This window comes from Nicotiana tabacum, chromosome 8, assembly GCF_000715075.1.
Source record: "Nicotiana tabacum cultivar K326 chromosome 8, ASM71507v2, whole genome shotgun sequence".
NCBI lineage: Eukaryota > Viridiplantae > Streptophyta > Magnoliopsida > Solanales > Solanaceae > Nicotiana > Nicotiana tabacum.
The window spans coordinates 99,405,146-99,430,090 of record NC_134087.1 but is presented as its reverse complement, the minus strand read 5'-3'; positions in this window follow the sequence as shown (position 1 = coordinate 99,430,090).

The following is a 24,945-nucleotide window of genomic DNA, read 5'->3' as shown; positions in this document are numbered from 1 at the left end:
CATCATCACCGTCTGATGAACTTTCACCTACAAGACGGTATAGAGAACGGTCATGTGGAGGACGGGAAGAATGATCATGGGGAGGAGGGGAAGAATGATTACGAGAAGGATGGGAGGAACGATTATGTCACGATCCGGATTTTTCACCCTCGGAAGTCGTGATGGCACTTACTAGTGAAAGCTAGGCAAGCCGATTAGTTCAATTATTTAACCATTTTCAATTACATCCCTTAGCAATTCCAAAATAACATAACAAAACAGTGGAAATAATGATAACAACAACAGTGCGGAAGACGAAGTGTGATAATTTAATAAATATAAACTGCGGAAGTCTAAGTACAACTCTACCTAGAATTTGGTGTCACAATATCACAGACCATCTATGAATACTACAAATAAAGTCTGAATAGAAACACATGAATCTGTCTCTAAATAAATAAAAACAGAAAGGGAATGATAGAAGGAGATGCCAAGGCTTGTAGACGCCTGCATGACTACCTCGGGTCGCCTGAATGGACTGAAAACAGCACCCTCACTACGGTCTAAAAGCTATAGCACCGAGATCTACACACAGTGCAGAGTATAGTATCAGCACAACCGACCCCATGTGCTGGTAAGTGTCTAGCCTAACCTCGGCGATGTAGTGACGAGGCTGGACCAGACTACCAAATAAACTTGTGTAGTTAAATCATATACAGCGGAAAATAAAGGCAAAAATGTATAGTTAAGGATAGGAGAGAGAAACATGCTATGGGGAACATCAAGTAATAACAAAAGAACATTAGATAAATATAAGGAACACCAAAGTTCAATTATCAACAAGAATCATAAATAAAAGACAAGTGTACGACATCACCCTTCGTGCTTTTACTCTTGCCCTCACCATAAAATCAATAAAATCGCACGGCATCCCCCTCCATGCTTTTACCTCACATAAAAATGGCACGGAATGATTCTTCGTGCATTATCACTCATATCATGGCTCAGAATTGTATATCGTGCGGTACGACATCACCCTCCATGCTTTAACCTCACAAAATTGGCACGACATCACCCTTCGTGCATTAACACTCTCTCACAAATATCATGTACGACATCATCATTCGTGCTTTGACACTCTTCCTTATCCAAACAAGAATCACGAAGCAACTAGGGCAAGGGAATCAATAAAATCACAATAAAATTCCGGCAAGGAAACAATAGCATAACAATAATATCCCTACAAGGAAAACAATATCATGAAAAAGTAACGTCCCGGGAAGGGAGATAATATCAAAAGCAATAACGTCCCGGCAAAGGAGACAATAATATAAACCTTTTATCTTTACCACAATTTCTTCACAACTCATTTCTCAACTTGAGCCAACGCTCTACAATGATCAATTACCAATAATACTTCCACAAGCCTTGATCAACAATAGAAATCATCATATAAAGCATGAACAATACGAAACGGAGTCACATTAGTCATCGTATAAGACTCACGGGCATGCTTGACACCAACGTATAGATACTCGTCACAATGACTATACGTCATAATCAACAACTAACACGTAGTAAATAATACACGACTCCTAATCTCTCAAGCTAAGGTTAGACCAAACACTTACCTCGATGTCACGAACACAATTCAAGCTTCAACTATCGCTTTCCCTCTTGTTTCCACCACCAATTTGCTTGTATCTAGCCACAAGTTACTTAACTATATCAATAAATGCTAAATGAATCAATTCTAATGCATGAAAATACGTTTTCCAATGATTTCCCCAAAAAGTTAAAAATCGACCCTGGGCCCACATGGTCAAAACTCGAGGTTCGAACCAAAATTTGATTACCCATTTACCCACGAACTCAAATATATAATTTGTTTTGAAATCGTACCTCAAATCGAGGTCCAAATCCCCAAAATTTGAAAAACCTAAGTTCTACCCAAAACACCCAATTTTCCCCATAAAAACCCTTGATTTTTAGTTGAAATCATGTGAAAAGATGTTAAAGATTATGGAAAACGAGTTAGAATTGACTTACAATCGATTTGGAAGAGTAGCTGTCTTTGAAAAATCGCCCAAAGGTAAAAGGTTTTGAAAAGGTTTGAAAAATGAGAAATTTTCGGCTAAGTTATGATTTACACAGGCGCAAATATCGCAATTGTGAAGCCTGGTTCACAAATGCGAACTCGCAATTGCGAACTCGTAATTGCGGCCAAAGCTTCGCAATTGTGAAGGATGGCCCATGTCTGCTTTCTTCGCAAATGCGAACAGTGTTCGCAACTGCGATGCCTGTAAAGGCCGCATTTGGGACATAAGCTTCGCAAATGCGAAGGTTCCCTATCCAGCCAATCTTCGCAAATGCGAGGGGTTTTTCGCAAATGCGAGCTCGCAATTGCAAAGCCTGCAGATCTGCAATATACTAGTAGTTTTTGCTAAGCTAAAAACACTTTGTGGCCTATCCAAAACTCACCCGAGCCCTCGGGGCTCCAAACCAAACATGCATGCAAATCCGAAAACATCATACGGACTTGCTCGTGCGATCAAATCATTAAAATAACATCAATAACTATGTATTTAGCATCAAAATCAAAGAAAAATCTCATGAACTCTTAAGTTCGAATTCTAACAATCGATGGTCCGATTCACATCATATCAAGTCCGTTTCTTACCAAATTTTACAGGATCGATTATAATACCATATAAGACCTGTACCGGTCTCCGAAACCACGGGCCCTATACCATCAAACTCAAACATATTTAAATTTCTATAAACTCTTATAATTTCAGTCGAATAATTTTCTTCAAAAATTCATTTCTCGGGCTTTGTACCTCGGAATTCCATTCTGGGCATATGCCCAAGTCCCATATTTTCCTATGGACCCTCCGGGACCGTCAAATCACGGGTCCGGGTACGTTTACCCAAAGTGTTGATCAAAGTCAACTTAAATTCATTTTAAAAGCAAAATTTATCATTTTTCACAGATTTCCACATAATGGCTTTCCAGATAAGCTCGGCAGCAATGCAAGTCTGTAAGCCACCTCTCCTACTCGATCAAGAATCTCAAACAGGCCAATGAATCTAGGGCTAAGCTTGCCCCTCTTCCCAAATCTCATCACGCCCTTCATAGGCGACACCCGAAGCAATGCCTGCTTGCCGACCATGAATGCCACATCACGAACCTTTCAGTCGGCATAACTCTTTTTCCTGGACTGAGCTATACAAAGCCTATCCTGAATGATCCTGACCTTGTCCAAGGCGTCCTGTACTAGATTCGTACCCAACAACCGAGCCTCTCCCGGCTCAAACTATCCAACCGGCGACCGACACCGCCTACCATATAAAGCCTCATAAGGAGCCATCTGGATACTCGACGGGTAGCGGTTGTTGTAGGCAAACTCCACTAAAGGCAAGAACTGATCCCAAGAGCCTCCAAAGTCAATGACACAAGCTCGGAGCATATCCACCAAAATCTAAATAGTATGCTCGGACTGCCCGTCCATCTGAGGAAGAAATGTTGTGCTCAACTCGACCTGTGTGCCCAACTCACGCTGAACTGCTCTCCAAAAATGTGAGGCAAACTACGTACCTCAGTCCGAAATGATAGACACGGGCACACCATGAAGACGAACAATCTACCCAATATAGATCTTAGCTAACCTCTCGGAAGAATATGAGACTTCTACAAGAATGAAATGTGCTGACTTGGTCAGCCTATCAACAATAACCCACATGCATCAAACTTCCTCTAAGTCCGTGGGAGTCCAACAACGAAGTCCATAGTGATACGTTCCCACTTCCACTCTAGAATCTCAATCTTCTGGAACAAACCACCAGGTCTCTGATGCTCGTACTTTACCCGCTCACAATTCAAACACCAAGCCACATATGCAACAATATCCTTCTTCATCCTCCTCTACCAATAATGTTACCGCAAATCCTGATACATCTTAGCGGCGCCCGGATGAATAGAGTACCGGGAACTATAGGCCTCCTCTAAAATCAACTCTCGCAGTCCATCCACATTAGGCACATAAATTCGACCCTACAGCCTCAAAACCCCATCATCTCCCAATGTAACCTATTTGGCACCTTCGTGCTGCACCGTGTCCCTAAGGACACACAAATGAGGATCATCATACTGCCGATCTCGGATACGCTTAAATAATGAAGAACGAGTGCCTGTGCAAGCTAACACCCGGTTGGGGTCAGAAACATCCAACCTCATGAACTGATTGGCCAAAGCCTGAACATCCAAAGCAAGCGGTCTCTCACCAACCGGAATATACGCAAGACTACCCATACTGGCTGACTTCCTATTCAAAGTATCGGCCACCACATTGGCCTTCCCCAGATGATGTAAAATGGTGATATCATAATCTTTCAATAGCTCCAACCACCTTCTCTGCCTCAAATTTAGCTCCTTCTGCTTGAACAACTACTGCAGACTCTTGTGATTCGTGAACACCTCACATGAAACGCCATACAGATAATGCCTCCAAATCTTCAATGCGTGAACAATGGGTGCTAACTCCAAATCATGAACTGGATAATTCTTCTCATGAATCTTCAACTGCCGCAAAGCATAAGTAATGAACTTACCATCATGCATAAACACCGTACCAAGTCCAATACGAGATGCATCACAATAAACTATATATAGCCCTGAACCTGTGGACAAAACCAACACTGGAACTGTAGTCAAAGTTATCTTGAGCTTATAAAAGCTCGACTCACACTCGTCTGACCACCTGAACTGGGCACCCTTCTAGGTCAACCTGGTCATCGGGGCTGCAATAGATGAAAACCCCTCCATAAACCGACGATAATAGCCTGCCAAACCCAAGAAACTCCGGATCTCTGTAGCTGACGCGGGTCTAGGCCAGTTCTTGGCTGCCTCTATCTTCTTCGGATCCACCTGAAACCCAAGAAACTCCGGATCTCTATAGCTGACGCGGGTCTAGGACAGTTCTTGACTTCCTCTATCTTCTTCGGATCCACCTGAATACCCTCTACTAAAACAATATGGCCCAAGAATGCAACTGAACTCAACCAGAACTCACACTTCGAAAACTTAGCATACAATTGTCTATTCCTCAAAGTCTGAAGAACCACTCTCAGATATTGCTCGTTCTCCTCCCGACTGTGGGAGTAGATCAAAATATCATCAATGAAGACTATTCACGAACGAATCCAAGTAAGGCTTGAACACTCGATTCATTAAATCCATAAAAGTTGCTGGGGCATTTGTCAACCCAAATGACATCACCAAGAACTCATAATGCCCGCACCAAGTGCGGAAAGCTGCCTTAGGGACATTGGATGCCCTAATCCTCAACTGATGGTTTCCAGATCTCAAGTCAATCTTCGAAAATACCTTGGAACCCTGAAGCTGATCAAACAAATCATCAATCGTCGGCAATGGATACTTGTTCTTGATTGTAACCTTGTTCAACTGCCAGTAATCTATACACATCCTCATCGATCCGTCCTTCTTCTTAACAAACAACACTGGTACACCCCAAGGCGAGACACTAGGTTTAATAAAGCCTTTATCAAGCAAGTCTTGCAACTGCTCCTTTAATTCTTTCAACTCCGGCGGGGCCATACGGTACGGCGGGATAGAAATGGGCTGGGTGCCCGGAGCCAAATCAATGCAGAAGTCAACATCCCTGTCAGGTGGCATACCCGGAAGGTCTGAAGAAAATACCTTAGAAAACTCACGAATAATAGGCACAAAATCCATAGAAGGAACCTCAGCACTAGAATCACGAAAATATGCCAAATAGGCCAAACACCCTTTCTCGACCATTCGCCGAGCCTTCATATATGAGATAACACTACGGGTAGAATGACCAGGAGTCCCCGTCCACTCTAAACGAGGCAATCCCAGCAAGGCTAAGGTCACAGTCTTAGCATGACAATCCAAGATAGTGTGGCAAGGTGATAACTAGTCCATCCCCAATATGACATCTAAATTAACCATGTCCAAAAGTAACATATCTACTCGAGTCTCAAGACCCCCAATCACAACTATACATGAACGATGGACACGATCTACCATAATAGAATCACCCACCGGTGTAGACACATATACATGAACACTCAAATAATAACTAAGCATGACCAGATATGGTGCAAAATAAGATGACACATAGGAGTATGTAGACCCTGGATCAAATAGAACTGAAGTATCTCTACTATAAACCAGAACAATACCTGTGATAACTGCATCGGAAGCCTCATCCTTAGGCCTGGCTGGAAGAGCATAACATCGATGCTGGGCCCTACCACTCTGAACTAGTCTCTGGGACGGCGTCCTACCGGTTGGCCTCCACGTCTAGCGGCCTGACCTCCACCTATAATACCTCTTCCTACACCTCTAGCACCTCTACCTCTACCTCTAGCTGGCTGGGCGGGCGGTGGAACACTCGGTGCCTGAACCATGGCATGGGAACCCTGATACTGAGAGCTGCTCGGTGCTCGAGGGAAAATCTAGCAATATGCCCAGTATCGTCACATGTATAACAAACCCTCGGTGGCTGAGACTAATGAACCTGATGGCCTGAATAACCACTTTGAAAACTCTGGAGCGAAGGTGCACTGATAGGAGCTGGCGGTGCACTGTAGGGCAATTGTTCGGAATACTGCATACGAGAACCACGACCACTTGGAGCAACATGAGATACCAATAGTGCTGAATGAAATGGCTTGGGAGGATGGCCCCTACCAAAAGAATCCCTGCCTCTAGACAAGGCACCACTGAACCTACCAGAATGACGAGGTCTCTTGTCAGACCCCTGACTACCCCCTGTGATAGAACAATCTCAACTCTGCTGGCCACATTGGCCGCATCCTGAAAAGAAATATCGCTCCCCATCTTCTTAGCCATCTGCAATCGAATAGGCTGAAGGAGTCCCTCAATGAACCTCCTCACTTTCTCTCTCTCTCAGTGGGAAGTATAAGAAGAGCATGACGGGCCAAGTCAATAAATCTGGTCTCGTACTGAGGAACAATCATAGAACCCTGCTGGAGACACTCAAACTGCCTCTGATAGTTCTCCCTCTGAGTGATAGGAAGAAACTTCTCCAGAAATAGCTGAGAAAAGTGATCTCAAGTCAAAGCTAGTGACCCAACTGGTCTTGCCAAACAATAATCTCTCCACCAAGTCTTGGAAGATCCAGATAAGCGAAAAGCAACAAAGTCGACCCCATTGGTCTCCACTATACTTATGTTCTGAATAACCTCATGACAGCTATCTAAATAATCATGTGGATCCTCAGAAGATGCACCGCTGAAAGTGGTAGTGAAGAGCTTGGTAAACCTGTCCAATCTTCACAAGGCATCAGCAGACATAGCTGCTCCATCCGCGGTTTGAGCTACCACACCCGGCTGAACTGCTTCAACTAGCTGAGCTACTGGAGTTTGAAACAAGGGAGCCATCTTCTCCGGAGTGCAGGTAGCGGGAGTCTGTGCTCCTTCCCGGGCTTGAGAGACGGCTGGTGCTATCGGAAGTAAGCCTGCTCGGGTGACACTATCCATAAGGCCAACTAGACGGACCAGAGCATCCTAGAGTACTAAGGTAGCAATGAGCCCCTCTGGGACCTGAGCTGGGCCCACTAGAACTACTTGGGCCAGAACCTCATTATCAAACTCAACCTGCGGCTCCGCCGCTGGTGCTGCTGCCCTGGGCTGAGCTTTGCCCTTGCCTCGGCCTCTAGAACGGCCTCGGCCTTGCACTCTGCCCCTCATGGGAGCTGCTACTAGGGGCTCGGGCTGCTGATCAGTGGATGAGGAAGTGCGTGTTCTCGCCATTTGCGAAAGAACAGAGTAGAAAATCAATTAGTATTGAGAAACTAAGCCGCACGATAGGAAAGAATAGATGTGAAGTTTTTCCTAACTCTGTAGCCTCTGGAGGAAAAATACAGACATCTCCGTACCGATCCCTCAGACTTTACTAAGCTTGTTCGTGAATTGTAAGACCTAAGTAACCTAGAACTCTAATACCAACTTGTCACGACCCAGATTTTCCACCCTCGGGAGTCGTGATGGCACCTACTAGTGAAACCTAGGCAAGCCGATTAGTTCAATTGTTTAACCATTTTTAGTTATATCCCTTAGCAATTCCAAAATGACATAACAAAACAGCGGAAATAATGATAACAACAGTGCGGAAGACGAAGTGTGATAATGTAATTAATACAAAATGCGAATGTCTAAGTACAACTCTACCCAGAATTTAGTGTCACCATATCACGGACCATCTATGAATACTACAAATAAAGTCTGAATAAAAATACACGAATCTGTCTCTGAATAAGTAAAAATAGAAATGGAATGATAGAAGGAGATGCCAAGGCCTGTGGACGCCTGCAGGACTACCTCGGGTCGCCTGAATGGACTGAAGACAACACCCTCACTATGGTCCAAAAGCTGCAGCACCGGGATCTGCACACAGTGTAGAGTGTAGTATCAGCACAACCGACCCCATATGCTGGTAAGTGACTAGCATAACCTCGGCGAAGTAGTGACGAGGCTAGGACTAGACTACCAAATAAACATGTGCAGTTAAATCATATACAACGGAAAATAAAGGCAGAAATGTACAGTTAAGGATAGGAGGTGGAAACATGCTGCGGGAAACATCAAGTAATAACTGAAGAACATCAGATAAATATAAGAAACACCAAAGTTCAATTATCAACAAGAATCAGAAATAAAAGACAAGTGCACGACATCACCCTTCGTTCTTTTACTCTCGTCCTCATCATAAAATTAATAAAATCGGCACGACATCACCCTTCGTGCTTTTACCTCACATAAACATGGCACAGAATGATCCTTCGTGCATTGTCACTCATATCATGGCAAGGAATTGTACATCGTGCGGCACAGAATCACCCTTCATGCTTTAACCTCACAAAATCGGCACGACATCACCCTTCATGCATTATCGCTCTCTCACAAATATCATGCGCTTTAACACTCTTCCTTATCCAAACAACAATCACAAAGCAACTAGGGCAAGGGAATCAATAAAATCACAATAAAATTCCGGCAAGGGAACAATAGCATAACAATAATATCCCGGCAAAGAAAACAATATCATGAAAAAGTAACGTCCGGGGAAGGGAGATAATATCAAAAGCAATAGCATCCCGATGAGGGAGATAATATCAAAAGCAATAACGTCCCGGCAAAGGAGACAATAATATAAACCTTTTCTCTTTACCACATTTTCTTCACAACTCATTTCTCAACTTGAGCCAACGCTCTACAATGATCAATTACCAATAATACTTCCACAAGCCTTGTTCAACAATAGAAATCATCATATAAAGCATGAACAATATGAAATGGAGTCACATTAGTCATAGTATAAGAGTCACAGGCACGCTTGACACCAACGTATAGATACGCGTCACCATGCCTATACGTCGTACTCAACAACTAACACGTAGCAAATAAGACACGACTCCTAATCCCTCAAGATAAGGTTAGACCAAACACTTAACTCGATGCCGCTAACACAATCCAAGCCTCAACTACCGCTTTACCTCTTGTTTCCACCACCAATTCGCTTGTATCTAGCCACAAGTTACTTAACTATATCAATAAATGCTAAATGAATCAATTCTAATGCATGAAAATAAGTTTTCTAATGATTTCCCCCAAAAGCCAAAAATTGACCCCGAGCCCACTTGATCAAAACCCGAGATTCGAACCAAAACCTGATTATCATTCACCCACGAACCCAAATATATAATTTATTTTGAAATCGGACCTCAAATCGAGGTCCAAATCCCCAAAATTTGAAAAACCTAAGTTCTACCCAAAACACCCAATTTCCCCATGAAAACCCTTGATTTTTAGTTGAAATCACGTGAAAAGATGTTAAAGATTAAGGAAAATGAGTTAGAATTGACTTACAATCGATTTGGAAGAGTAGTTGGCTTTGAAAAATTGCCCAAAGGTGTTTAGGTTTTGAAAAAGTTTGAAAAATGAGAAATTTTTGGCTAAGTTATGATTTACACAGGCGCAGATATCGCAATTGCGAACTCGCAATTGCGGCCAAAGCTTCGCAATTGCGAAGGATGGCCCATGTCTTCTTTCTTCGCAAATGAGAATAGTGTTCGCAATTGCGGTGCCTGTCAAGGTCGCATTTGCGACATAAGCTTCGCAAATGTGAAGGTTCCCTATCCAGCCAGTCTTCGCAAATGCGAGGGGTTTTTCGCAAATGCGAGCTTGCAATTGTAATTGCGAAGCCTACAGATCAGCAATATACCAGCAGTTTTTCCTAAGTTCAAAATACTTCGTGGCCTATCCAAAACTCACCCGAGCCCTCGGTGCTTTAAACCAAACATGCACGCAAGTCCAAAAACATCATACAGACTTGTTCGTGTGATCAAATTATCAAAATAACATCAATAACTATGAATTTAGCATCAAAGTCAAAGAAAAATCTCATGAACTCTTAAGTTCCAATTCTAACAACCGATGGTCTGATTCATGTCATATCAAGTCCGTTTCTTACCAAACTTTACAAGCTCTACTTAAATACCATATAAGACATGTACTGGGTTCTGAAACAAAAATACAGGCACGATACCATCAAATACAAACATATTTAAATTTTTGAAAACTCTTATAATTTTAGTCAAACAATTTTCTTTAAAAATTTATTTCTCGGGCTTGGGACCTCAGAATTCGATTCCCGGCATATGCCCAAGTCCCATATTTTCCTATAGACCCTCTGAGACCGTCAAATTACGGGTCCGGGTCCGTTTACCCAAAATATTGATCGAAGTCAACTTCAATATATTTTAAAAGCAAAATTTATTATTTTTCATAGATTTCCACATAATGGCTTTCCGGATACACGCCCGAACTGCGTACGAAAATCAAAGTGAGGCAAAAGGGAGGATTTAAGGCCTTGGAACATAGAATTTATTTCTAAAATAAGTCACAGATTACGTGGATGTCGAGCCTCTAGCGATGACTCACGAGACCGGGGCAACGAAAAAGCTCTAGTAGATAGGAGAGTTTTGATCTGAGCTTGCATACCAAGGAATTGAGCATCTCTAAGCCTTTCTTTTCCTTGGCCGCTTCTATCTTGGATTTAAGCTTTGTCACTGTCTCTTGCATAACCGAGAGGCTCTCCCTATTAGATTCCTCGCCTTCTGGGGAAGTCCCTATTCCTTGCATTCCCCACCTATAGCGATGAAATTTTTTCGTAGGAAGCTTGTATACCTTCCCCCATTTTGGACATCAAACAGCTTCCAACCATATTCTTTCAGTATCCTCGTCCGAAGGTTTGCTTTGTCATGCCCCAAACCTTGGGAGGCATAGCTGGCACCTGGTGCCGCACCGGCCTGAACGAACCATTCTGCAACTCCTTTTTTTTCTTTGTAATTATCATGGACCAACATGGCGACAACTCATAATATACAATTGTAAGTGGGAAAACACTGTATCACTGACCATTTTCCTCAAAACATGAATACATATGGGTGACGACCCTCTAACATGCTGTACAAAATGAACCTCTGTCTACAAAGCCTCTAAGATTAAGTGACATCAAATGGGATAGGATATCGGCCTATCCATAAGTCTATATCAAAACTCTAACACGTTGACTCTTAGACTCGACTGCACTCCGAATGAAGTAGAGTCTTACCGATCCTTCGCTGAATACCAATCTCATATACTATGAGAGCTCGTCAAACTGATTATCTATACCTGCAGGCATGAATGCAGTGTCCCCAACAAAAGGACGTCAATACAAATAATGTACTGGGTATGTAAGGTAGAACTAAAACATAGCAATAAGTCAACATTAATTAAAGACATATAAGAATCAACCTGAGTCTCTGAAGTCCGACTGTATATTCATACTTATTATACGTACATATATATAGTGTTTCTCTTTGAGACTATTATCCATATCGTATGATGCATGACTGCCCAACTGATCAGTGGTAACGGCCCGACCGGCCATCGCACAGTGGTAAATGTATGACTGCCCAACCGGTGGTAAATAATGATACATAACTGCCCAACTGGTGGTAACTACCCGGTCGGCCGTAGCCCGGTGGTAAATGCATGTCTACCCGACCGGCCGTAGCACGGTGGTAAATGAATATCCATGACTGCCCAACCGACCGTAGCACGGTGGTAAATATGTAACTGCCCAACCGGCCGTCGCTCGGTGGTAAATGCATATGCATGAAGATTCATGTATCACTACATTATAAACATCAAAATCTTTATCAAATACCTCAATATGGAACTATATACATATTTAGACATGCTTGAATATCACTTTATGGGAATGAATAACATAGACATCCTTAACTGCTAAGAGTAGAACCACTTATGGAATAACATTACATTTACATATCGTTACCTGGATCATGCCAAAAGAAAGAAGGATTAGCCTTAACATACCTGAACCGATTCTCTTGAGAAAGATTGCACCGCACTCCCTTATAATTGCAAAATCTTTCATTGCTTATGAAATCTGATTTGAATTGTTCAAGATCCGTTCTTAAAATTTGATATGTGCACTTCTCTTTACATTCGAGAGGCGTGCATGAAGTATTAACAAAGAAGATCAAAGGGCACAACCAACTTCACTCACAACAGTAACCTAAACCAAATACCTACCAAGTGCTCCATCATGTTTATTTAGTATTGTAGTAGAAAAGTATTGTGGTTATAAAATTTTACGCCACCAATTCTCAAAGTGAAAAAAGATGCAGCAGAGTCAGAATAAGGAAATTAGGAAAGAGAGATTATGGAACAAAATTAAATTAGTTGACAAATTCATACAGTAAAAGCTTGATAAGAAACGTTGAAGATATGACTTGGAAAAAGCACAAGATTTTTGTTTCTCAAAACTAATACAACACTGCACAATGGAGGAGAGAGATGGACTATGAATAGTCAAGTGAGAGGCAACTGTACAAGGAAATAAAGGCTTCTTATGTTTGAGAATCTCTTTCAAGACTTTGTTGAAGTAACGTTGCCTTTTTTCAATTTTTTATGAATTTAAGTTTTTTATGGCTTTAGCCAAGATTCCTCTAAAGGTGCCTCCAAGACTCCCAACATGATTAGTCACCTTAGGATTAATTAAAACTTAACACCTCCTGCCACGTAATGTTCTTATCCCAACCATCTTAGATAATTACCAATTTATCCGCATAATTAAAAAGTATTTTAAATTATTTAAAATACTACTCACTTTTAACACATTTCATACATCTTTCTATCATGGTCATGTGGTATCATACAAAATTAATACATACACTATTATTTTATTAAAATATCCATATAAAAATAGATATATTTTCTCAACTTATAATTTTTCTAATCTCATAAAAAGAGTATAAATTTTCGTACGCTTAATTCTTAAAATGTTAAAAAGATAACATTCTTTTTCTTGTGAGAATATAATTCCTATTTCTACAATAAAGAAAATCTAATAAACTTTCTCATATTATGAGTATAATTTACCCTATCCGAAAATAGTAATAATGGTAACTACCAAAAATTATACTTATAAAACTTTTACTAAAATACTACACTAAAAGAAAATACCACACTAATATAATATCTAACAGTATAAAGGTTGTTAAACTTACGGGGTCTTATGATAGCATAGTCACAAATCCTCTATAATCTCATGAATGGTCTTAATCCCTTCAAGCTCATATGGATTACTACGACTTATCCTAATATTAAAGTACGGGATGTAACACCTTCCCCCTTTTAGAACATTTGTCCTTGAATGTTAACTTTTAGAGATTTACAAAATTTTCACTAGGGTCTCCTCTTTAAATTAAACTAAAACCCAGACTGTATCTGATGTCTCGACTATTGACAACCTTTCGAGCTTGAGTAAGCCGTATCTTCCTCACCTTTACCTTATTTACCTTTCAATCTCGCATTGTATCTTCTAATTCTTTCATAACTTCCCTTGCATATAGGTAGAAATTATTTTTACGCCTTAAAGCTCTATTGTGATAGCACCTCTGGTGCATACGAAATCTGGTGAAAGCTTTACTGACTTCTTACGACTCAGTTCTATGGCACGATCTGGACATAAAAGAAGGGTAGCATTCCCTAAGTACCCTATAACCTCTCAAGTATAAACGTGGCACGCAGCACACCCATAAGTGAGACTCTACTAGGCATGACTTTGTATACTCCCTAGGACACGACCCGCTCTGATACCACTTTGTCACGCCCCATACCCTGGGAGGCGTGGCTGGCACCCGATGTCGCGTCGGCCCGAGCGAACCACTCTGCAACTCTTTTTTTCTTTGTAATTATCATGGACTAACATGGCCACAACTCGTAATGTACAACTGTAAGTGGGAAAACACTGTATCATTGACCATTTTTCTTAAAACATGAATACATATGGGCCGTCAAGGCCTCTGACATGTTGTACAAAATGAACCTCTATCTGCAAAGCCTCTAAGATTATTTGACATCAAATGGGATAGGGTACCGGCCTACCCATAAGTCTGTAGCAAATCTGACACGTTGACTCTTAGACTCGGCTGCACTCCGAATGAGGTGGAGTCTTACCGGTCCTTCGCTGAATACCAATCTCATATACTATGAGGGCTCGTCAAACTGATTATCTATACCTGCAGGCATGAATGCAACGTCCCCAACAAAAGAATGTCAATACGAATAATATACTGAGTATGTAAGGAAGAACTGAAACATAACAATAAGTCAACATTAATTAAAGACATATAAGAATCAACCTGAGTCTCTGAAGTCCGACTGTATATTCACACTTATTATACATACATTGCTTCTCTTTTAGACTATTATCCATATCGTATGATGCATGACTACCCAACTGATCAATGGTAACTGCCTGATCGGTCGTCGCATGGTGGTAAATGTATGACTGCCCAACCTGTGGTAAATAATAATACATAACTGCCCAACTGGTGGTAACTGCCCGACCGGCAGTAGCCTGGTGGTAAATGCATGTCTGCCCAACCGGCCATAACATGGTGGTCAATGATTATGCATGACTGTCCAACCGGCCGTAGCACAGTGGTAAATATGTAATTGCCCAACCGGTCGTCGCTCAGTGGTAATGAAGATTCATGTATCACTATATTATAAACATCAACATCTTTATCAAATACCTCAATAGGGAACTAGATACATACTTAGATATGCTTGAATATCACTTTACGGAAATGAATAACATAGACATCCTTGACTGCTAAGAGTAGAACCACTTATGCAATAGCATTACGTTTACGTATCGTTACTTGGATCATGCCAAAAGAAAGAAGGATTAACCTTAACATACCTGAAACGATTTCCTTGAGAAAGATTGCACCGCACCCCTTATAATTGCAGAATCTTACGTTGCTTATGAAATTTGGTTTGAATTGTTCAAGATCCGTTCTTAAAATTTGATATATGCACTTCTCTTTACATTAGAGAGGCGTGCATGAAGTATTAACAAAGAAGATCAAAGGGCACAACCAACTTCACTCACAACAGTAACCTAAACCAAATACCTACCAAGTGCTCCATCATGTTTATTTGGTATTGTAGTAGAATAATATTGCGGTTAACAAATTTCACGCCACCAATTCTCAAAGTGAAAAAAGATGCAGCAAATTAAGAATAAGGAAATTAGGAAAGAGAGATTATGGAACCAAATTAAATTAATTGACAAATTCACACAGTAAAAGCTTGACAAGAAACGTTGAAGATATGACTTGGAAAAAGCACAAGATTTTTGTTTCTCAAAATTAATACAACACTGCACAATGGAGGAGAGAGATGGACTATGAATACTCAAGTGAGAGGCAACTGTACAAGGAAATAAAGGCTTCTTAAGTTTGAGAATCCCTTTCAAGACTTTGTTGGAGTAACGTTGCCTTTTTCCAAATTTTTATGAATTTAAGTTTTTTATGGCTTTAGCCCAGATTCCTGTAAAGGTGCCACCAAGACTCCCAACATGATTAGTCGCCTTAGGATTAATTGAAACTAACACCTCCTGCCACGTGATGTTCTTATCCCAACCATCTTAGATAATTATCAATTTACCTACATAATTAAGAATTATCTTAAATTATTTAAAATACTACTCACTTTTGACACATTTCATACATCTTTCTATCATGGTCATGTGGTATCATACAAAATCAATACATACACTATTATTTTATTAAAATATCCATATAAAAATAGATATATTTTCTCAACTTATAATTTTTCTAATCTCATAAAATGAGTATAAATTTTCGTACGCTTAATTCTTAAAATGTTAAAAAGATAACCTTCTTTTTCTTGTGAGAAAATAATTCCTATTTCTACAATAAAGAAAATCTAATAAACTTTCTCATATTATGAGTATAATTTATCATATCCGAAAATAGTAATAATGGTAACTATCCAAAGTTATACTTATAAACTTTTACTAAAATACTCCACTAAAAGAAAATACCACACTAATATAATATCTAACAGTATAAAGGTTGTTAAACTTATGGGGTCTTATGATAACATAGTCACAAATCCTCTATAATCTCATGAATGGTCTTAATCCCTTCAAGCTCATATGAATTACAACGACTTATCCTAATATTAAAGTACGGGATGTAACAAGCTTGGCTCGACCGATTCACCAGATGGCTGACCACGAATGAATTCCTCCACGTTACTTTGGTAGAGACCCTACATTATTTTAAATTAAATTAGTTTTTTAAAATTCTTATAAAAGAAAATTATAACACTTAAAGAACATTGAAATCTTACATATGCAGTCTCTGTCCGGTCCTCGACCCCCTATCTCCATCCCTCCTCTTTCTTCTTCTTTACAATATGCGTCTCCTTGAATAGCTCATCATGGCTCATTGGACGCCCATACTTCTTTTCCTGAAAAACAAATTAATTTAGTTAATAAATAGAATTGATATACTTAGAAAAGAAAAATAATTTAAGCAATTACCAATCTTCTTTTTATTATCCCAGGCTGATAGAACCTCCAGTGTGCAAGGAGCTTCCCTTCTCGGATGAGCGAGCTTTCTTTCCTTTTTCACTCCACTCTAAGAAATCTGCGGTCTATCATTGCCTTAACAAAATCATTCCATAGAAAAAGGCATGAATCCATCCGTACACAAACCTAACCAAATGTTCCTTGATTCACTAGCATAATCTGGATATGTCATATCAAAGTGCTTCCAAGCTTCTCCATCCGAAGAATGACACATAACACCAGGTGGTTTTCTATTTTCAAAGTGTCATCTCATATGAGGAGCAGAACTCATTGACGCATACAACCTCTTTAACCTAGGTATAAGAGGTAAATAATACATCACCTTTACAGCGACCATATTCCCGCTGGAAAGCCTCTTGAAATGAGGCTTTTACCAGAATTTACAACTTTCTAAATTTGCATCATTTTTATAATATAACATGCAACAGTCTTCACAACAATCAATTCTTATTGACGAAATTCCTAACTTAGAAACCTATCTATTTGCCTTATAAAAATCACCAGGTAAGTTGATATTTGGGTCAACTAGTTCACTCATAAGGTCAATGAAAGAGTCCATGGCCGCTTGAGAAATATTCAAATCATATTTGATACTAAGTAATCTAACTGCAACAGATAACTCAGAGTGCGGAAGACAAAATGTGATAATTTAAATTAATACAAACTGCGGAAGTCTAAGTACAACTCTACCCAGAATTTGGTGTCACAATGTCACGGACCATCTATGAATACTACAAATAAAATCTGAATAGAAATACACGAATCTGTCTTTGAATAAGTAAAAACAGAAAGGAAATGATAGGAGGAGACGCAAAGGCCTGCGGATGCCTGCAGGACTACCTCGGGTCACCTGAATGGACTGAAGACAGCCACCCAAAGCTATGGTCCAAAAGTTGCTGCTCTGAGATTTGCACAAAGTGCAGAGTGTAGTATCAGCACAACGGACCCCATATGCTGGTAAGTGCCTGGCCTAACCCCGGCAAAGTAGTGACGAGGCTAGGACCAAACTACCAAATAAACTTGTGCAGTTATATAATATACAGCGGAAAATAAAACAGAAATAACCATGTATAGGTAGGAGGGGGACATGATGCAGGGAACATCAAGTAATAACAGGAGAACAACAGATAGACATAAGGAACACAAAAGTTCAATTATCAACAAGAATCCGAAATAAAAGGCAAGTGCACGACATCACCCTTCGTGTTTGTACTCTCGTCCTCACCATAAAATTAATAAAATCGGCACGACATCACCCTTCATGCTTTTACCTCACATATACATGGCACAGATATTATCACCAAAATCATGGCATGGAATTGTACATCGTGCCGCACGACATCACCTTTTGTGCTTTAACCTCACAAAATCGGAACGACATCACACTTCGTGCATTAACACTCTCTCACAAATGTCATACATGGTATCACCCTTCGTACTTTAACACTCTTCCTTACCCAAACAATAATCACAATGCAATAAGGGCATTGGAATCAATAGAATCACAATAAAATCCCGGCAAGGGAACAATAGTATAGCAACCATATCCCGGCAAGGGAACAATATCAAAACAATAACATCCTGGCAAGAGAGATAACATCAAAAGTAATAACATCCCGGCAAGGGAGACAATATCATAAACCTCTTCTCTTTTCCACATTTACTTTACAACTCAGTTCACAACTTGAGCCAATGCTCTAAAATGTTCAGATGCCAATAATATTTCCACAAATCATTTTACAACTTGAACTGACGCTTTTCAATGCTCACTTACCAATAATACTTCCACAAGCCTTGTTCAACAAAAGAAATCATCATACAAAGCATGGACAATACAAAACGGAGTCATATTAATCATAGTATAAGACTCACGGGCATGCTTGACCCCAACGTATAGATACTCGTCACCATGCCTATACGTCATACTCAACAATTAATACATAGCACATAAGACAAAACTCATAATCCCTCAAGCTAAGGTTAGAGCAAACACTTACCTCGATGCCAGGAACACAATTCAAGCCTCATCTACCGCTTTACCTCTTGTTTCCACCATCAATTTGCTTGTATCTAGCCACAAGTTACTTAACTATATCAATAAATGCTAAATGAATCAAATCTAATGCATGAAAATAAGTTTTCCAATGATTTCCCCCAAAAGCGAAAAATTGACCCCGGGCCCATATGGTCAAAACCCGAGGTTCGAACCAAAATCCAATTACCCATTCACCCACGAACCCAAATATATAATTTGTTTTGAAATCGGACCTCAATTCGAGGTCAAAATTCCCAAAAATTTAAAAACCTAAGTTTTACCCAAAACACCCAATTTCCCCCATGAAAACCCTTGATTTTGAGTTGAAATCACGTGAAAAGATGTTAAAGATTAATGAAAACGAGTTAGAAATGACTTACAATCGATTTAGAAGAGTATTTGTCTTTGAAAAATCGCCCAAAAGGTGTTCAGGTTTTGAAAATGACTGAAAATACGTCTAAGTTATGATTTAGCAGGTTGCAGATGTCGCAATTGCGACCAGGGTTTGCAATTGCGAACCCTTAAGGAACCTGCTGAAGTCGCAAATGCGAAGGATATGTTGCATTAGCGACATCGCATTTGCGATACATGGGTTCTATTTGCGACTTCTAGCAGTAACTGAAGACTTCGCATTTCCAAATTGTACCTCGCAAATGCAAGATAAGGCTAGCCCGGGGTTCTTCCTATTTGTGACAAAAACCTCGTATTTGCGAATCCTGCTTACATCGCAATTGAGATGCCTGATCAGAGGCCTGCTACAAACCTACAATACACTAGCAATTCTCCTAAGTCCAATTTCACTCCGTGGCCTACCCAAAACTCACCGGAGCCCTCGGGGCTCAAAACCAAACATGCACGCAAGTCCAAAAACATCATACGGACTTGCTCGTGCGATCAAATAATCAAAATAACATCAATAATGTAACGACCCGACCAGTTATTTTGAGCTCTAGCGTGTCGTTCAGCAATTTATGGCCATGAGCAGCTTCACTTCAGGTATTAAGACTTGTGCGCATGGTCGGAATTGAATTCCGAGGAATTCAGAGTTGATTTGGAAAGAGAATTCTCATTTCGGAAGCTTTAAGTTGAAAGAATTAGCTAAGATTGGATTTTGGAGTAAACGACCTTGGAATTGGAATTCAAAGGTTCTAGCAGGCTCGTATGATGTTTTCGGACTTGGGCGTATGTCCGGATCGGGTTTTGAAAGACCCGGGAACATTTTGGCGCCTGTTGTGGAAGTTAGCATTTTGGAGGAATTTCATAAGTTTGGGTTGAAGTGCATTTCAGGGTTATCAATATCCGTTTGGGATTCCAAGTCTGGGAATAGCTCCGTATGGTGATTCTGGTGTTGGGAGCGTGATCGGAAGTGAATTCGGAGGTCCGTAGGTCATTTTGGAGTCATTTGGCTAAAGATAGAAATTTGAAGGTTTTTGAGAAGTTTGACCAATACTTTGACTATTTGATATCGGGCTCGGATTCTAATTTCGAAAGTTGGAGTAGGTCCGTAATGTCGAATATGACTTGTGTTCAAAATTTGAGGTCAATCGGACGTGATTTGACGGGTTTCGGCATTGAATGTAGAAGTTTGAAATTTCAAAGTTCATAAAGTTTGGATTGGAGTGCGATTCGTGATTTAGAAGTTGTTTGATGTGATTTAAAGCCTCGACTAAGTTGTTATTGTATTTTGGGACTTGTTGGTATAATTGGTTGAAGTCCCAAGGGTCTTGGGTAGATTTCGGAAGGCTAACGGATCGATTTCGGAAATTTGAAGCTGCGGAAAATCTGCTGCTTTTTCTACTGCAGCTGCTGTTTTGGACAACAATGGTGCAATCGAGGAGGCTATTTTGGAAGCTTTTATCTCGAAATCTATAAGAAAGCCGAACATTTACAAAACATAAATGTTGTTGCCCTTGTATTCTAGTTTCCAGAAAGTTAAACCATTTATGATTTGGACATTTTATCAGAAAGTTATGATCGATTGAAGATGGCTGGTAGAGCAGTTTCGACAGAATTTATTGATGCATGGAGCCGACTTTAGAAGCTCATATCTCGAAATATATAAAGATTTATATGGTGTAAAACCTATTAAATGAAAGATCTTCGAGTCTAGTTTCTAAATATTCAAAATGTTTGTCATCTGGATATTTCCACAAGGAGTTATGGGCGTTTTAACAGAAGGTGTAAAGCAGGGGAAAATTGTAAAAGGATGTACATCCTGCACAGCGCAAGATACAACTCGATGAAGCCTAGGCAAATTGTTTTAAACACGAGTTTTGGCCCATTTCTTTCATTTGGCTTGGACGATTTTGGAGAGCTCAAGGAGGGAACCAAGCAACACTAGGTAAGTGATTTCTTCCTATTTTTGAGTTAAATATGTGATGTTACATGTATTTAGACATGGAAAATTAGTATAAATTTGGGATTTTTGGGGAAGACCTAGAATTTAGAATTTTGGACTTTTACCTTGAATTTGGGCATGAATATTAGAACAAATTATATATTTGAGTTAGTAAAGCTATGGGTATAATTTATCTTCGAGAAATTTCGGAATCCGAGCACGTGGGCCCGATGGCTTTTTGGTTAACTTTTTTAGCGGAGTTGGGAACTTATATAATTTGAATTGTTACAAGTATTAGAGTGAATTTTTATTGGTTTGCCCGTTATTTGAATAGTTTTGGGGCATTGTGCATCAATTGGAATTGTTGGAAGGGCTTGGAATCAAGTTATGGAAATTTCGAAGCGAGGTGAGTCTCCTTTCTAACCTTGTAAGAGGGAATTGTCCCCATAGATGAAATAATTGGTTATGTGCTCCTATTTATTGGGGTTACGTACGCACGAGGTGATGAGAGTCTGTGCGTAGCTACTATTATGTGTAAGCCTGGGTAGTCTAGGACCCAAAAACATGCTATACTTGGAATATATGTAATCATGTTGGCAGTTGAATTGCTTAAATCTTATCGAATTGGTAAATGAATTTCTAAAAGGGATTAAAATTCATTTTCTTAAATTTCTAAAAGATAATTGGATTTTATTTTGATAAACATTCCCCGATATATTCTTCATTTTCTATTTGAGCATGTATTTCTATGTGTACCTGCGTCGCATGTATGATTCGCGAGTAGGGTGTTTGTTTATTTATGTTGACCGCGTCGCATGTATGATTCGCGAGCGGGGTAATAGATGCATCTATGATTCACGCCGTTCGACCCTCGGCATTGCACATTTTACGTTTCTGTTGGATCGGGTCGTACAACCTCGACATGATATGCGCATTCTTGTATTGCTTGCCTAAGAATTTTTAATGTTGATAATTTTCTTTCCTGGTCAGAGATAAATTGATAAAGATAATGAAAAGTAATCTTTGGAAATCCTTATTATTTTAGAAGTTGTTTACCTACTTTCCGGCTTTATGATTTTAATTTTACTTATGAAATCAACGAATTTCTCACACTTTTACTATATTATCATTAGACCACTAGTAAGTGTCGAAGTCGACCTCTTGTCTCTACTTCTTCGAGATTAGACGGGATACTCATTGGGTACACGTTATTTTTGTACTCATACTACACTTGTTGTGCATTTTTGTTGCATAGGCATGTGCATCTCTAGTGGCCTAGTGGGCGTAGCAGCATGGTTGATTCAGAGACTTAGGTGAGCTACACTTCTCGAGAAGACCCGCAGCCAGCAGTGTCTCTTTAAAATTACTGTATTTACTTTCTATCCAATATTGTATTCCGGACGGTTGTTGTACTACATTATTTCCTAGAAATTGCTCATGTACTTGTGACACTGGGTTTTGGGATGATCACGGGATTTATCAGTGGTTAAATTTTGTATAGACATCCTCATTTATCCAGCGGAGTTTATTATTTATTATTTATTATTTATTTGTTTAAAATAAATGATTTCAAAATAATTAAAATGTGAAATTGCTAGTAAATTGTAGTTGGCTTGCCTGATAGTGGTGTCCGGCGCCATCACAACCCTTAGTGGATTTTGGGTCGTGACAATATGGTATTAGAGCACTAGGTTCCCTTAGGTCTCACGAGTCATGAGTGAGTTTAGTAGAGTCTTGCGGATCGGTAAGGAAACATCTGTACTTATCTTTGAAAGGCTATAGGGCTGTTAGGAGCACTTCCCTTCTTGATTCCTCATCGTGCGATTTGATTCCTTGGAGCTTATGCACTTGTTTTCTTCCTACTCAATCTTACACGACGTGAACCGCTTGTTATAAATCGAGAATTGAAGAATCGTAATGGTGCTACCGATGTGGAGTGGGATGTTTCTCCTGGTATAGTTAATTTGGGCCATTGTCGTCGCTTTGCGGAAGGCTATCTTGTCATTTCAGCTCAGTAATAGTATTCCCGAGAGCTTTGAGTCTATGCGCAAATTTCTACGATTGCTCATGATCGGCTGTTGCACAGTATGGTCGTGTTGGTAAAGTTCTTACCTATGTGTTGGGGCAGTGAAAGATTTGGAATGGAGTTATCTTAGTGCATGATTCTGAGGTTCGGTATTTCATTTCTGGCGGGGAAAAAGCAATTGTCCTATGAATGTCTTGATTTGGATAGATGGAGTAACGAGACTTGGTATTTTTAAGTGTGGTAGAATTTTCATCTGCGACATGGTATCGTCATCCTCGATTGAATATGTTAAGTTCGCCGGTGTTATGGTCTTCTGCAATTCGCATTTTGGGTAAGATATTGTGAAATAATATTGGAAAAACGACTGTTAAATATCGCGGGGTGCGGTGGTTCAGGGTTTAATATGTATTTCTAATGTTGACAGCTGGAGAACGGTGATCTTCGGAAAGGTTTAAAGTTAGTAGCTATTGGTGGGTTAAAGTGTTAGGAAGATAGATTTTATTTAAGGCAATAACCGAGCAACAAAGGATGAGGAAAGACCTATGGGAAGTGTCATGCGATGGTTAAACTTCTAGAAGACCAGGTGCAAAAAGTGGAGGTCGAGTAGTTACTTAAAGAAGTGAGTCTGCCCAAAGTGGGAGAGTGGTAGAGTAGTATGTGGATTCAGTGGCTGGGTCTACGGACTTGATTTGAAATATTGGCTATTATACGGCGGGTGATTTAATATGACGGAAATGAGTTGCTTGATATGAAGGAGGTTACAACATAACTTTGAATTGGAGGATATTGTCGCACATTTAGTTGATATCCACAAGGAGTGAATGGACTTGTGCAGCTGGTGAATGAGCACGGGCTCAGGTGGGTCATCTCCTGTGAGCAGATCAGCGGTCGCGTGGTTGGCGAAGCCTCTATGAAGAATCCTACTGGCTATCTGGTGAAGGGGTCGGACAAGTGAACATGGTTAACGATTCAAAGTATTCATAAATGGTGTTATAGAAAGATTTCAAGAACTCGGCGGGATGGTTGTGCTAGATCTATGTCAATATGAGATAAAGAATACTGGTGAATTCCAGAGAGTGTGTATCAGTGGCTTCAAGCAAAGTGGGAGAGTCCCACTGCCTATGATTGGGTTGCATGGTTAACTATTTACGAGATTTCTGGTTATTAGCATATTGATGGGTTATTTCAGCTACGGGAAAGGAACATAAGTGGTAATTCGAGCAAAGGAATTGTTAAATGTGTGCTATGGTTGGCTTTATTTGCTCATGTTCAGACTTGGGGAAGGATTCAGGAATTATGCCTTGTATAGATACGGGTTTCAAGGGAAGTGATTCTGTTGGGTTCTTCGCCAAGAGGGTATTCGTATGCTAGAAGATTCATGGAGTTGATTATACTTTGGGCCAAGTCAGAGCGGGTGGCTCTCAACAACGGTCCTAGTGGATTCAAATGGGCAAAGTGTGGTGCCTAATGATTGAGAGCCTATAGGTACGGTTAAGAATCAAGCTTTGTAG